At 37.2% G+C, this 17219-nt stretch overlaps 1 protein-coding gene and 1 pseudogene across 6 annotated transcripts in view; both read left to right on the forward strand.

Annotated features, from left to right (window-relative positions):
* Positions 1–17219, forward strand: part of EDA (ectodysplasin A) — a 345587-nt gene that overhangs the window by 122389 nt on the left and 205979 nt on the right. The gene's annotated exons all lie outside the window — the stretch shown is intronic.
* Positions 9011–10284, forward strand: LOC123850056 (chromobox protein homolog 3-like; annotated as a pseudogene).

Raw genomic sequence — 17219 nt, forward strand, 5'->3', positions numbered from 1 at the left:
TCTGGGCACAGATAATGGGGTATCCATACTATCTGATGAAGAAAGCATGTGGATGCCTCCTATTGACTTGGATACCCTGCTTTGAGCCCTCAAACCTTCCATGTATGAATGGTGTACTGTGTCAGGAGAACAGTGCATTTGATGCTTTACTGTAATGCTCTTCACCATATCAAGGTGGTATTATAATAAAACTGACAATCTGTTATTGTCAGGCATTGTGCTATACCCTTTACATGCCTTATCTCATTTCCTCCTTACAGAAACATTTGGAAGTGGGTATTATATTCTAGTTTTACAGAGGAGGAAACTGAGGCTCAAAAAGATGAAGTATCTTTTCCAAGATTACATAGCAAGCCAGGGATAGATATGGAATTCTGACCCTGGGTGTCTTACTCTGAAATTCTGTGCCTCCCACAAGACTTGGAATTATTACTGTGATCTTTGGTCATAACACAGCTATTTAATGCATGGCTCTACTGCATGAACTCGTAAAGGCAATGTTATAAAGATACTCCAGCATATATTTGTACCCTCAAAGGTTAACAGAAGAAACAAGTAATTAAAGGTTGCATGTTAGATAAAATTTTGGTGAAAGAATGCAAGAAACTAAAGAAATACTATGAACTGAACCCCTGAATGGTACCTACCCATTGGTTTTACCACCCAGCAGGTGACCTTCCAAAAAAGAGGATTCTAAGAGGCTAAGCAAAAAGGCTTCGTGGTCATTGTGATTGTGGGGATGGGAGGATAGTGCTGGTAGGTGCTTTATATACTTATGAACTGCATAATAGTGCTTTAAAGTAGGTGATATCACCCCATTTTCAGGTAAAGTACTTGAAACTTAATAACTTGCCTAAGAGCACAAGCTGGTATATTCTTATTATAGAATGTGGCTGTCATCCCCCAGGTCTGCCCACTCTACAGTCCATGTTTTTTCTCTCTCTTACTCTGCCTAAAGTGGCATCCACAGAGCACCAATCCTGTGAGTAGCTCCCCTTTCTCTCTGCTTGGGACTTCTGGACTCTTTTTCAATGCGTAGAAAGATGTGTTTTCCCATCACTTAATTTTTTTTTCTCTGGAGAGCTATGTGGAATTCTTTAGATCACACTTAATTCATCTGGACTCTATGAAGGGCAGGCATAGGGATCTTTGAGCAGTTTTAACATACTGATTAACATGTCCAGTCTCTATGCTTTACCTTGGAATTGTGTCAACTTGTGATAATACTGATCACAAGTTCTGATGGGTGGCTATATGTTTTCAATTGATAAAATCTAAAGAATTATTAATAAATACCATTTGTCTAGGAGGTTAGACCTTTCAGAAATGGAGTCCTTTGCAGGAGGAATAGAATTTTAAAAAATTGATGGAAAGGTTTAGAAGCCACTGCACTAATAGATCAGCAGTTCTTGTGGTTAATGCTATTTGAGATTGGTGATCTTGCTAGCTAATGGTTCTGCTTCCTGTCTTGCATTAACTCATTTTTAATCAGAGCTATCAAAAGAAAAAAAACCAAATACATGGCTTTGAGCTCCAAAATCTTTTGACTTTGCCTCTCCTGTGCTCTGGAGCATCAAAGTGGCCTTTTCTTTGCTCATTAAGTAGGAAGAGACCCCCCACCCCAATTAAAATACTAAAAGCCTCACTAATGGAATTGACTTACCAGTGTTCCAAAACATTGAGTGCCCCAGAAATATTTAGTCATAAAAGCTAAATTATGAAAACCAAGATCTTCTACTCCCCCCTTCCTCCTCCCTTCCTTTCCCACTCCCCCTCTCATTCTCTCATTTTTTCCTTTCATTCTCTTTCTCCTTTGTTCTCTTTCATTTTTTTCTCTCTCATCTCTGTCTCCCCTCTCATTCTCTCTCTCTTTCCCTTGTTCTCTCTCACTCTCTCTTTCTCCCCCCCCCCCCATTATTTGTATTATAGCTGCCTCTCCTTTATGCAAACACTAAGCAAGTAGTATGTTTGCTTCAAGTAGTATGTTGCCATGGAAATGTTGCAAGTAGGCCTTTTAAAGATACTGGCCTGTTCCATTAGTGAAATTACCCAGATCCTCTAAGGTTGGTAATTTAGGGACAGTTTCCTACATAGAAATTACAGCTCAGGACTCTGAAGTTTAGCTACCCCTCCACCTGAATTTCCGTCCTCCTGCATATAGTTTCTTCTCTTCTTGGAGATTTGGGTATAATTTTATTAAGGGAAAGGGTGGATTTCTTCAGACATCTATTATGATTTAATTTTTTTAGCTCACAAAACATCTTTTGTGACTTCCAGTATGTTCTTTTTCAGAGCAGAAAAGAGGGTACAAATTGGAGTCTTGGGCATACAAAGCCTGGCTTGGAGTGGCAAAAATGTTTGGAGTGAAGAGAGAGATGTCTTAACTCTGGCAAGGAGGGGCAGATAGAAAAAGATGAAGGTTTTTGCTAGCAAAAGGGGTTCCTTTCCCCTCTTTTGGTACCAGCAAAAAAAAAAAGAAAGAAAGAAAGAAAGAAAGAAAGAAAGAAAGAAAGAAAGAAAGAAAGAAAGAAAGAAAGAAAGAAAGAAAGAAAGAAAGAAAGAAAGAAAGAAAGAAAGAAAGAAAAGGAAGGAAGGAGGGAGGGAGGGAGGGAGGGAGGGAGGGAGGAAGGAAGGAAGGAAGGAAGGAAGGAAGGAAGGAAGGAAGGAAGGAAGGAAGAAAGAAACAAACTGAAGAGAGGCACCAGCTTCTGAATGATGGGAAAAGAGGTGAGCCATATTTTCCTGACCTATACAAATGGAATGAGAAATACTTGGTACTGCTTTAGTCCCAAGTGGGAATGGATTTGATGTCCAATACAGCCATAGAGAGGGGCAACCTCAGGAAGGCCCAAACTTCTGTAAGAGGTGTCTAACACCAACAGAGGTTTCCTCCATGTACTGCAATAGGCAACTGTTTCCTCACTTCCAAAAATATGTTTTGAGAATTTAGGCACTGGAGATACAGCTATGAGTGGACATAGTCCCTACTTCCTAGAACTTACAGGCCTACTGTTGGAGGTGGTACAGGCCACAAAGTTCAAAAATAGTTAAGAAAAATGTCAGATGGTAATCAATATGAAGAAGAATCAGCATAGTAAAATATAATAATGATGAGAAGCATAGTTATGATATGATGCTTAGAAGGCCTGTTTGAGGTCATAACATTTAAGCTGAGCCTTATAGATAAGATGAATCTAGCCACACAGAGTCAGGAAAGAAAGAGTGTTACAGGTAAAGGAAAAGGTGAGTTCAAAAGCCCTCAGATTAGGAAGAGTTTGGCCTTTCTTAAAACCCAAGGGAAAATAATGAGTGGTATGAGACATCAGCAAAATCCAGATTATTCAGATGGGATTTATAGGCCATGGTAAGCAATTTGGATTTGTTCTGAGTTTAGTGGAAGTCCGCTGGAAAATTTTAAGGAGGAGTGCAATTGGTCAGATTGTGCTTTAACAAGATTACTGTTTGCAGAGTAGACATTGGATTGTAGGAGGTCAAGAGTGGAAGCAGGGACACTAGTTAGGATGCAACTACTTTTGTCCTAGGGAGAGATAATGTGGTCTTAGATTAGGATGGTAATGATGGAGAATGAGAGAAGTGGGAGGATTTGGGTTATAATTTGAAGATACAGTCAACATGGCTTGCTGATGGATTGGACATAGAGCTAGAGAAAAGGAAAAAATTAAGACTATCCTCTCTCTAGTTTTAGTATTTGGAAAGCTCAAAAGAGAGTGTTGGAAAGTTGGTGGTCAGGATTAGCTGGTGAGACCGTCATCTGGAAAAGTAGAAGCCCAAATAAGACTGGCAGAGCCCAGGAATTGACAGACTAACAGCAGTCAGTTCAACAGCTGCCAATGCCAGTAATTAGGGCAAATGCAGGAGGATGAAAGTAGCCCCTTGGAGAGGAGACTAACAATAGAAAGCTGCTTAGCCCACTCCTGTGGTGGGGGGAGCAGTTAGCAGGTACTTAAGAGATCCTGCCTGGCCCAGGAGAGAATGGGAAAACTTGGAGATTCAGGATTTGGGGCGGGGGGGGGGGGGCGGTGGAGTTTGATGTCTCTTGGTTGCCTTCATTGTGATCCAGATATCTTAATTTTAGCCTTCAGGTTACTAGTATCCATATAAACACCTGTGAAACCTGTAATAGAAAAATCTTTGGAAATGAAAAATACACTCTTCTATTTATAAAAGGGAGTTGATTAGGTAAAGGGATGAGAAATTAGATGATTTGCAAGTTCTGCTTCTGCCCATCTCCAGGAATGTGCAAAGCTCTATTACTAAGGACTGTGCTAAAAAGACCTGTCATGTGATATGTTGTAAGTGTGCATCATGTAAACAGTGTTAGGATTGGTGATGCTGGTTGCCTTTAAAGAATTATTGCTTTAATATTATTACATTTAAAGAAAAGAAAAAGCAGAGGATCTTTAGGATAATTGGTAAACCAATAACCATCATTTGACTGTCTCCTTTGTGAAGACAGCACAGTATAGTAGCTAAAAGCATGGACTCTTGCGATGCCTGGGTATCTAATCTGTACTCCACCACTTACTTGAAGCATGATCTTTGGGTCAGTTAATCTTCTCTAAGCCTGAGTTTTTATCATCTATAAAATGAGGATAATGTAACTTCCCTTATAAGGTTGTGTTGTTGATTAGATGTGTTGATATTTATGAAGTGTTTAAAACACTATCCATATTAGTGTTTGTTAAATATCATAAAATAAACAAGTACTTGGATGGCAGGCTAATCAAAAAATGTAAGACTGGCCCAAAATACTGGGTCATTGGGTTGAGTAGGCGGGACAGAAAAAGCAATTGACTGGAAGTTAAGACACAGGTTTAGAGTGGTTCTGAAGTAGGACTGGGAGTGCCTGTCACAACTTGATTAGTCTTTTCCTGGCTACAAGACAGGAGCTGATATAGACCTCTTGAGGCCCAGAGATAGGTGAAGAATCTCTAGATTCTCTAAGAACACTGAATTATATACAAATAATAGAAATAATGCCATGCTGACATTAGATCTAATAGAATATTAGTCCCTGAAAACCACTGTTTTTCCAAAGCTAAATGTAACTCCTGTGTGCTTTTAGAAATGATGTCCTTTTAGAAACCTCACTGAGGTCTCTTTCTTTCTTTCTTTCTTTCTTTCTTTCTTTCTTTCTTTTCTTCATTCTTTTCTTTCTCTCTCTCTCTTTTTTCTTTCTTTTTTGGAGGAAAGAGAGCTAGCTATCATTTCTGTCAGGAGAAGGGATGAAGTAAAAAAAAAATTATAGTTTATTTTCCTCTTGAAGTGACTTTAAATATTTTATTGCTATACATATTTTTTCCTACTAACCAAGACAGTTTCTCCTCCCTCCCATTTTATCCCAAGTATTCCTATCCAAAAGACATATAATTACATTCTTTATATATTATACTGAGTAGTGCTTTATGAACATCAAATGGCAAAAGTCAGCATCTGTGGATGGATCATGATAGTAATTATAAGTGGCACATTTGTCTTATTCCATCTGTAGAATACACAGAGTTAAGACCCTTTTTAGAGTTTTAGGGCTGCACAGATTTGGAGGGGTCTCATCCATCTTCCTCCCTCTAGGCTCAACTCTACCTAAACCTTTCTAGAAAGATGAATCTCTTATTTTTACAGGGCCCTTGGGAATGAAATTTTGTAACCTCCTTCCAAGTCCTTTATGTCATCAATATAGATGCAAAAATCCTCAACAAAATATTAGCACCAAATCCAACAATATATTTAAAAAATCATACACGACGATCAAATGGGATTTATTCCCAGGATGCAAGGGTGCTTCAATATTCACAAAACTCAACGTAATATGTCACATCAATAGAAGAAAGAATAAAAATCATATGATCATTTCAATAGATGCAGAAAAAGCATTTGACAAAGTATAACATCCATTCATGTTTAAGACTCTCTGCAAAGTAGGTCTAGAGGGAATATACTTTAATATAATAAAGGTCCTATATGAAAAACCCACAGACAACATCATATTCAATGGGGGAAAACTGAGAGGGTTTCCCCTAAGGTCAGGAACAAGATAAGGATGTCCTCTCTCACCACTTTCCTTCAGCATAGTACTGGAAGTCCTAGCCACAGCAATTAGACAACATAAAGAAATAAAAGGCATGCAAAGGAAGAAGCAAAACTCTGACTTTATGCATATGACATGATATTGTATATAGAAAACCCAAAAGACTCTACCAAAAACTGCTAGAACTGATAAATGAATTCAGTAAAGTTGCAGGATATAAAATCAATATACAGAAATCTGCATTTCTGTACACTAATAATGAAACAGCAAAAAGAGAAATAAAGCAATCCCATTTACAGTTGCACCAAAAACAATAAAATATCTAGGAATAAACCTAACCAAAGCGGTGAAAGACCTGTACTCTGAAAACTATAAAACACTGATGAAAGAAATTGAAGATGACACAAAGAAATGGGAACGACATTCCATGCTCATGGACTGGAAGAACAGATATCATTAAAATGTCTATAATACCCAAAACAATCACACATTTAAGGCAATCCCTATAAAATAACAAAATACAACAACAACAACAAAAAACCCGAGCTCTCATTTTTCACAGAGCTAGAACAATCAATCTTAAAATTTGTATGGAACCACAAAAGACCCTGAATACCCAAAGTAACATTGAAAAAGAAAAGCAAAGTTGGAGGCATCACAATTCCAGACTTCAAGTTATATTACAAAGCTGAAGTGATCAAAACAGTATGACACTGGCACAAAAATAGACACATAGATCAATGGAACAGAATAGAAAACTCAGAAATGAACCCACAACTATATGGCCGATTAATCTTCAAGAAAGGAGGAATGAATATCCAATGGGGGAAAGACAGTCTCTTAAACAAATGGTATTGGGAAAACTGGACAGCCACATTCAAAAGAATGAAGCTGGACCATTTTCACCACACACAATAATAAATTCAAAATGGATTAAGGACTAAATGTGAGACCTGAAACCATAAAAGTCCTTTCAGAGAGCACAGGCAGTAATCTCTCAGACATTGGTGGTAGCAACATTTTTCTAGATGGGTCTCCTGGGGCAAGGGAAACAAAAGCAAAAATAAACTATTGTGGACTACATCAAAATAAAAAAAAAGTTTCTGCACAGTGAAGGAAACAATGAACAAAATTAAAAGGCAAGCTACTGAATGGGAGAAGATATTTGCAAACCACACATCTAATAAAGGGTTAGTATCCAAAATATATAAAGAACTGATACAACTCAACATCCAAAAAACAAATAATCCAATTACAATATAGGCAGAAGACAAGAACAGATGTTTCTCCAAAGAAGACCTATAGATGGCCAACAGACAGATGAAAAGATGCTCAACATCATTCATCAGCAGTGAAAAAGAAATCAAAACTACAATGAGATATCACCTCACACCTGGCAGAAGGCTAAAATGAAAAACACAAGAAACAAAAATGTGGTGAAAAAGGAACCCTTTTGCACTGTGGGAATGCGAACTGGTGCAGCCACTGTGGAAAACAGTATGGAGATTTCTCAAGAAGTTAAAAATAGAACTACCCTATGAGCCAGCAATACTGGGTATTTACCCAGAAAATACAAAAACACTATTTCAAAGGGATACATGCACCTTTATGTCCTTATGCTTATTGCAGCATTATTTACAATAGCCGAAGTATGGAAGCAGTCCAAATGTCCATTGATGAATGGATAAAGAAGTGATATGTGTGTGTGTATGTGTGTGTGTGTGTGTATAATTCAGCAATGCAAAAGAATGAAATATTAACATTTGCAACAATATGGATAGAGGTAGAGAGTATAATGCTAAGTGAAGTAAGTCAAAGAATATACAATATGATCTCATTCATATGTAGAATTTAAGAAATAAATGAGCAAAGGGGAAAAAGAGAGACAAACCAAGAAATAGACTCTTAACTATAGGGAACAAACTGATGGTTACCAGAGGTGATGGCAGTGGGGAAATAGGGGTAATAGGGTATGAGGATTAAAGAGTACATTTAATCATGATAAAAAAAATTTTAATGGCGTTTAAAAAAAAATTCTAAACTGATGACCCAGTAATTCCACTATTAGGTATATACTTGGGGAATCAAAACATATGTCCACACAAAAATTTGTACAAAGATGTTCAAGGAAGCATTATTCATAACAGCCAAAAAGAGGAGACAACCTAAATGTCCACCAACAGATATTTGGGTAAACAAATTGTGATGTCACTGTACAATGGATTATTATTTGTGTTAAAAAAGGAAGTTCTGATATATGCTACAAGATGGATAAACCTTGAAACATGCTAAGTAAAAAACTGGTCAAAAAGACTATATATTATATTATTCCCTTTTTATGAAATATCCAGAATGTACAAATTCATACATTCTGGAAAAATAGATCAGTGACTGAGGCTAGAACAGGGATGAGGGCTGCAGCAGGAGTGAGGGATGACTGCTAATGAGTACAGGGTTTCTTTCTGGGATGTTAAAAATACTTTCAAGTTACATTGTGGTGATGGTTGTACAACTCTGTACTGAAAACCACTAAACTGTATACCATAAATAGGTGAATTTTATGGTATATGAAATCTATCACAATAAAAACTGTTTAAAAATGAAAAGAAAAAGGAAGAGAAGAGTAAGAAGCAGTCCAGCTACCCTACTGGAAAAGACTAAATGGAGAGGGCACATGGAGAGAAGCAGCCCTGGAACTACATGTGGAAGGAGAGACGTCCTGCCTTCCCAGCATTAAAATCAAGCCTTTAAATAACTCCAGCCCCAGCCATCAAGTACTGCAACTGTACAAGAGAACTTGAGAAAGATTAGCAGAACTGCCCAGCTGAGTCAAATCTACACACAGAGCTATCAAATCTAATAAAACAAATTTTATTTTAAGCCACTAGGTTTGAGGGTAGTTTGTTTTACATCAATAGATAACCAGAAGAGCCATTTGGGAAAAGATACCATAGACTCCAGATGGGTCAGAGATTTAAATGCAAACCTGAAACAACACAAGTATTCGAAGAAAATATGGGTAAATCCTATAACCAGCATAAGGGGAAAAACTTTTCCAATTGTATTTCAAAATGAAGATCCAATAAAAGATTGATACATTTAATTACTTTTAAAATTTTAAGGGTTTGCAGGGCAAAATCTCCATTAATAAATAAAGGGGGAGACACTGCAGACCCAGGACCCAGAACTGCTCCAAGGAGGTGAATAATAGCTCTTCAAGTCTGAAATAAAAAAGACTTCAAGTCTTCAAGTCCAATAAAACTACATTGCAAAAAAATGGAAAAGAAACAGAATTGGAAAGAGTACAAAAAATAGAAGAGGCAGATCCTGAAAACATTGTGGTGGACATGTAGTGAATGGGAAGGTGGAGTATTTCCTGAAGTGGAAGGGATTTACAGATGCTGACAGTACTTGGGAACCTGAAGAAAATTTTCATTGTCCAGAGTTAATTGAAGCATTTCTTAATTCTCAAAAAGCTGGTAAAGAAAAATATGGTACAAAAAGAAAACCTGTATCTGACAGTGAATCAGATGACAGCAAATCAGAGAAGAGAAGAGATGCTGCTGATAGACAAGAGGTTTTGCCAGAGGTCTTGATCCTGAAGGAATAATTGATGCCACAGACATCAGTGGAAAATTAATGTTTCTCATGAAATGGAAAGATTCAGATGAGGCAGACTTGGTGCTGGCAAAAGAGGCAAATATGAAGTGTCCTCAAATTGTAATTGCTTTTTATGAAGAGAGACTAACTTGGCATTGTCCAGAAGATGAAACTCAATAATTGTGTTGTTTTATATATATATTATATGTAAAATCTCGTCTTGGTTTTTGGATTTATTAGTGTGAAGAAATAACATTCTAATGAAAGTCAAGTTTGATATGTTCATTTTGAAGTAGTATTGGGGTAGTTGTTGGGATGTTTTTTGCATCTAGAGCACGGTTAGCTTGAACAAATAAAAGCTTTCCTTTATCAGAAAAGAATATTTGAGATCATGGTATATTATTCTCCTGCATTAGAGAACACCTTTTCTAAATGTTGAGGGAAATCTTCATAATCATTACTCTATCAGAATTTTGTTTAACTTCCATATGCCTGAGGACCATTCTGGGTTTTTTGTTTGTTTGGAGTTTTTTTTGTGTGTTTGTATACATAAAAATACATATGTAAATGGTTTTCTTTCTTTTTTTTTTTAACATTCACCAAAACAAAAATAGCATTTATAATCATGGATAAGCCTGTGTTTCTGGGAGGCCGTCATTTTCAGCAACCTAAGAAATCACTTGAAGTTAAATAGAAATTTTTCCTGAAGTCTTAGCCTTTCAAATTTTGCAATTAATTGGGCAATTTAAATATAATGTAAACATTATATTTAAATATATATATATATAATATATTGGACAATTTAAAAGCAGCTGTATCAGAATCCATATCCCTATCTACAGTCATATAAATGCAAGTTTATTTGCAAGATCACCGAATGGAAAATTTTATCACTACCAACAACCTCCCCACCCAAATGAGAAAACTAGACAAGTCCTGGTGCATTTTAATTAGGTAAGCAAAACTTACTTAAACTTTAAAGGTTCCTTCTAGTGAACCATTCCTTTTCAAGAAGTTGAAATCCGGGGCGCCTGGGTGGCCCAGTTGTTAAGCGTCTGCCTTCGGCTCAGGTCATGATCTTAGGGTCCTGGGATCGAGCCCCGCATCGGGCTCCCTGCTCAGCAGGAAGCCTGCTTCTCCCTCTCCCACTCCCCCTGCTTGTGTTCCCTCTCTCGCTGTGTCTCTCTCTGTCAAATAAATAAATAAAATCTTTAAAAAAAAGAAGTTGAAATCCTTGTGTTGCATTGATTAAAAGGTCATGATTCATGGAATGTCTAAGACTTTGTTCACAGAAACCTAATCATAATCAGATGGTTAGAGATGTTGACAATTTAGGACCTACTGGAATAAATGGGTTAACAAACTTCTGTATTCTAAATTCTTTGACTTGCATCTTTTTCTTTACTCCAACTCATACCTTAGATGTAGCCTCAGTCTTAGTATTTGAGTTACTAGTTCAGCAGAAACCAGGAAAAGCAAGAACTTTGTAGTAATCAGAATGTTATCCAACTGTATATTGTTTACTTTATTGTAAATAATGGTAAACAGTGGTCAATAGTTTTTTGGAGTTTTTTTGTGTTGTCTTGTTTTGTTTACTCAGTCTCCATGCCCAGCGTGGAGCCCAGTGTGGGGCTTAAACTCAGGATCCTGAGATCAAGACCTGAAATGAGATCAAGAGTCAGACACTTAACTGACTGAGCCACCTAGGTGCCCCAATAGATAGTTTTATATTCCTTTAAAATAAATGAAGGGCCCTTGGGAACGAAATTTGTAACCTCCTTCTAAGCCGTTTCTGTGTTTAGGACTTTGACTGTCAGGACATCTTTCCTTTTACTCAAGTAAAATCCCATTACAAAGACAAAGATATTTCCATACCCTCTTGGAGACTCTATAGTAATGGTGCTTCTTTGCATTGATTGTGGACTACATTACTATAAATAAACCTATACAAGAAAATGCTTTTGGGGGGCTCTGACTTAGTAGCACCTTGTTTATAATACAAATGTGTGGTTTTATGTCTGCTTTGTGTGGGGAAGAAGAGGATAAAACTCTAGAGGAGGTGTGAAAGGTTTGCTTTCATAACCTTTCCTTGTTACTACTAGGTTATGATCACATGCTAATTTGTCATTAGCAGCATGAAGTGAGCTCTCTTGTTTTCTGGTCCTATGTGATTTCTAGCAATACACCAATTATTTTTTAAAAATTCTACTCAAACCAAAGAAATGTGAGGGTTAGTTGAGGGGAGGACAATTAGTGGCGAACTCTAACTTGTATTTAACATGAATCCCCTTTCTCTTTCCCAGTGTTTGTTAGTCTCCAGGTCCTTTTGATTTTCTAATTTTTCTGCATGTAGCCTAGGAGAAAGTCCTGGTAGATCCTACTGAACTCAGAAGAAACTAGTTAAGCTAAGTCCCCTTAGTAATTAAAGGGTGTGCTGTAAATAATTTAGTAATTAAAGAGGGTGCTGACCAAACTTGGCTGGTCAAGTGTGATAACTCACAGTTAACATTTACTTAGCCAGCTTAATTCCAAGGTTGAGCATGAAATCTCTCTTTTTTTAATAGTATTGATTGTATTATCCTGATAATCTTGATCCATGATCAAGATTAAATCATGTTAATCCAATATATCTCTTTTAGGAGGTAAAACGTTATCATCTGGTATACACTTGACTTATTTTAGTACCATACTCCTTTCCTTATAACTGAAAAGATATTCTAACTTCATCTCAGCAGATACTATGTGAGCTGCTTAACAGAAACATGTCCATAAGGAAGAAAATCTTACACATTTAATTCTGCTTGGGGGGGCACTGCAAAGCATGAACAGAAAGCTGAAATTTCATAATAAAGCCATTGTAGATACGGTGTCAAGATGCCATTTTAATAATCCAAATTTTAATCATCTTCACTCTGCCACATCATATTTTATTTTCTATTAGCCACACACCTCTGAAATGCTCACTAAGGGGCATTGGTGATAGAAACTACACCTGCCCTGATATGTTTGCACTGCCAGGATTTGATGGATCTTTGTTCAAAGATCGCCATATGGGCTCAGTCTCTCTATGGAACAAACTCTTTTTGTGGCTACAGATATGAACTTAATAGCATCTCTTGGCTATGGAGTTATCCTTCTCAAGCAATTTGTTTGCATTTTTGTTGTGTATCACTCTGAAGTAGGGTTTATACTTAAATGTACTTTATTTAGATGCTAAAATAATTCATGTTTGTATCCCTCTAGTTCTATTACCATATGCTCTTCTTTGTAACTTTAAGACTACTTGCAAATGTCAGGTACAGTGTTTAGAAGGCATCCATCTCCATCTGTATAACAAAGAGTAAGTAAGGATTGGGCATTGTGATTCATCCAGATAATTGAGCATAAGCCAAAACTCCAGTGGGATGGAGAGTAAGACTAGAGCCCATGACTTGGATGAAATAGGAACCTTATATGAAGTGCTCCAATGACATGGACTAGATTTTCCTAGAGAAATAAGATTTAGTGTCAAAGTGTTACCTCTATGTTTTTAGAAATAGTTTGACAGTCGCAGTTTATGGATTATTCTAGTATGCTTGCTTCTCCCTCTTCCATTTCCCACATTTGGGCTTGCTTTTTTTTTTTTTTTACTGTTACTTAAACCTAGGAACAGCATTTATATTCAGCAAATATTTTTTTGAGCAGAAGTTTGAGACAAGTTTGTCAAAAAAAAAAAAAGACATAATTTTTTCTCCATGTTAATATTTATGAAACCAATTGCTGAAGGGGATTTGGGATTATGTCTGACTCCTGGTTCCACACAATTTATATACTATCTGATCTGTTTATTCTCTAATGCATTTTTATTTTTAAAGTTTACTTCAAGTCATTAAATATCTGCATTAATTGAAAAATGGAATTTATTATTCAGTAACTGTATCTTAAAGTTTCTTTCTCCTCTGTTTGTTTTAGGGAAATCAATGAGTTTATTTTTTTTTTAGCCAGCATTGTTCCACCCTGATATATAGCATTATAACTAGTGATAGCTGGAATATATTCAATTCCAAGTGGACCAGTGTCATTTTTCTGTACAGCAGGAGTGAATAAGATTAACTGTAGATTAGCCAGAAGGAAAATGGCTTTGTGTTTTACCTTTGTAGCAGACTCTTGGAAGGTAATTAATTTGATATTGTTATCTGTAAGAAATAGAATAAAGCAGGATGAAGCATGTACGTTCAAATGTGTAGCTGACGGCATTCTTAAAAGCAGAAAGTGCTAATTTTTTACTTTTAAAAAAATCTGGAAGAGGGCCCCAAATAATTCAGGGAAAGAAAAATGATGTCCAAGCAAAATCACATGACTAAGATAATTCCAGTGAAACCCAGGAAGAACTGCATTAGTGATAGTCTGTAAGTATACACAGTACTTTACAATAGGTTGATTGCACTAAACAAAGAAGAAAATCCTTTCTCTGAGGAGCTTACAATCTAAAGATACAAGTTGGTACAGTGCAATATAGAATGAGAACAATAAGTGAGCTCCATAGTGGGTGGTCTTCATAGCTGAAATGCTTCAAAAATAAATGCCTTCTTGGAAAGGTAGAGGTTTGAGAGGGAGTGGTCCGGGCGTGCAAAGAAGTGGAAAGCTGTTCTTTGGGGGCTGGGAGGTGAGGGGAAGGAAGGGAGGGTTGGATCGAGTGTCTGAAAAGAGGCTCAATATAAGAACGGGTAAAGAGATCAGACTAACATTGGCATGGTAGAATTTGGTGATTTAAAGAACAAGATGAAATGCCAGTAGAGGAGGATTTAGAGAGAGGGGACAAACAACATACCCTACGACTTTCTATTACAGCAAATACCACATCTTTAAAGACCCAGATATGGAGAGTGCTGCTTGCAACAGCTTCTTGCCAATGTGAATGGCTTCTACAACAGAATAGTCCGGAATGGTTCCATTGAGATACTGTATGTGAAAGGGCTTTGTAAGCAGCAAAGCAGTACAAATGTAAGTCATCATCATAATTCTGCTTAGCTTTGACTTCATTAAATTTTTGTTTGGTAATATATTTTAAGACATAAAGGTTAGCAGTAGAACTTCCTGTTTTCAGAGATGTTGTCAAGAACAGATTTGTTATTGTAAATGCTTCATTTATTTCCCTGTTAGATTATTACAAATGCTCATAGTAAATGTTCCTCAAAGAGTTCTTTCTACTTTCCTTACAGTTGAACTAATATTTATTTTTATATCGGTGAAGATCATTTTCATCTTCATTCTTGCTCCCTCTCTTGCTACCCAGTCTTTTTTTTTTCCACCTCTGTTCATATGGTCATGTATTTTTTTTTAGTCTCACATATCATTTTATACTCTACCTCATTCTAACAGGATTTGAGTTGGTTTATTGAGAAACTAATACAATAATAACAGGATGAACAAATTGACAGAGAAATGAGTGTGAAGGGAAAATAAATGTAAGAAACTGAAATGAGGCCATGGTAAGGTTTAGACTGAGTACACAGAATTAGGGATTTTATAGCTGTACCCTAAGTTTGGCTGAGTGTCTTAGCAGACAGATCAAAGAGGGAAATATTAGCTATAAGATTTGCAGGGGTCCATGAGGTAAAAATGAACCAATTTCTCAGAAGAAGCAAGCACAGATTTTCTTGAGACCAGTGATAAATTCCTCCCATGGGTTTTTATGAATGCCAGTTTGGTGAGTTTGGATTTTATCCTGAAGGCACTGGGAAGACAGTGAAAGCTTTTGGTCTAGGGGATGACATACACAAAGCTGTCTTTACAGCAGATAAAGGAAAGTTCAAATGAGTTGCGGGAAACTAGATATAAGAAAACCAGTTAGAGATGAGCTCTAAGGGTCTGGACAAGGATGTATCAGAAGGAATGGAAAGTTATAGGGAGGGTTAAAAAGATCGCCAGGGTCACTGCTTAGATATGAATGGAAAGGAAGGAATCAAGGATGCCTATAGGGTTCAGTTCTACCTAGAGATGTCATCATAATGCCTGGCAAATATAAGAGAAGGAGCATTATGTTAAATGAGAAAGCACAAAAAGTTTTGAAAAAAGTAAGATAACCACTATGGATTCTTATAGTCCCATTTTGGAGTAAGCAGAACGAAATAAATGGAAAGCTACCATCTTCTTTTTTTAAGATTTTTTTTTTTTTGACAGAGAGAGATAGCGAGAGCAGGAACACAAGCAGGGGGAGTGGGAGAGGGAGAAGCAGGCTTCCTGCTGAGCAGGGAGCCCGATGTGGGACTCGATCCCAGGACCCTGGGATCATGACCTGAGCCGAAGGCAGACGCTTAACGACTGAGCCACCCAGGCGCCCGGAAAGCTACCATCTTTTAACAGTTTATGTTTTACTAAGCGCTTTTATGTACAGTATCTTGTCATTATGACAGTCCTGTAAGAGAAGTAGTAAGTATCCACATTTTACAGATAAAAAAAAATCTGAGACTTAATGATTAACTGATGCATCTGAAGCTATATGACTAGTAAGTGCCTTGTTCCCCCGCCTCCCCACACTGTCTGACACCACCTCAAGAAGGCCTTCTGCTTGGAGCTATTCGTGTGATACTAGATGACCAAATCAGGACAAGGTTAGAGTTTTGCCAACATTATGACTCAAGTTTTTGCTTTGCTCTACTATAACTGTTCCACTGGGGACACTTGATATGAATAGAACTGTTTGCCCCTACACTAAATGTCTCCAGACTGCTATGCTTTTTAAATTTCATATCTGCTTTTTATAGTTCTTTAATCTCTTCCACTGCTGTCAGCTGTTACTACTTGATGTATTTGGAAGCTCCCCATTCCTAATCAGTTGTGCCCCTGGAACCAGATAAATATGCTTGTTGTTTTTAGACACAATTTTACCAGTGACTATACATTGAAGACATAAGCAATCCTATTATGATAACCTAACCCTAATGTTATATTTTGCTATATTTTTATGAGCAAATATACATCTTAATGCTTGGTCATTAGAATGTATATTATTGTCTGTCTTCTAGGTTATTGGCTAATTCTGGATAGTTGAAGGTACTGGATAAGTTACCTAGAAAGGTATATATATTTACTGTATAACCCCTGAGCATTACTTTTCAAAAGCAGATGCTACTGGTGGCAATAGGGAAATGTAGCAATGCTTTACACACGGGAGGTTGTGTATTTTTGGTGCATAGCAGTCTAGTTGCCAAAGGCTTGAAATGACTACCCAATCCCCTTTGTTCCAGAATGATATGTGGCCACTTCTCTCAGTCCCCAATGCCCTCTGCTAGAAAGGTTACAGACATTCCCTTTTGTTTCAATAAGTGTTTCCTCCTGAAACAGCTACAGAAGCTTCCAACTAGCCCTCCCCTGGTTCTCCCTTTTTCTCTCTGGGAGGAAGCTTTTAATAAAGATTTATTGACTACCCACAGGGGCATTGTTCCTATAGGAAGCACTGCACTCCTCAGTGTGAAATCTGTGTCTCCAGCATTTTGTGACACTGGGTACAGTGTGTGCATAACTCAGATGTGTGGACCGTGGACAGCCTGGGCTTTATGAGTGCCCAGTCTATCTCCAAACACAAATG

This window comes from Mirounga angustirostris, unplaced genomic scaffold, assembly GCF_029215605.1.
Source record: "Mirounga angustirostris isolate CCGP_5_RB_7025 unplaced genomic scaffold, mMirAng1.0.hap1 SCAF_11, whole genome shotgun sequence".
In the NCBI taxonomy this organism is placed as follows: domain Eukaryota; kingdom Metazoa; phylum Chordata; class Mammalia; order Carnivora; family Phocidae; genus Mirounga; species Mirounga angustirostris.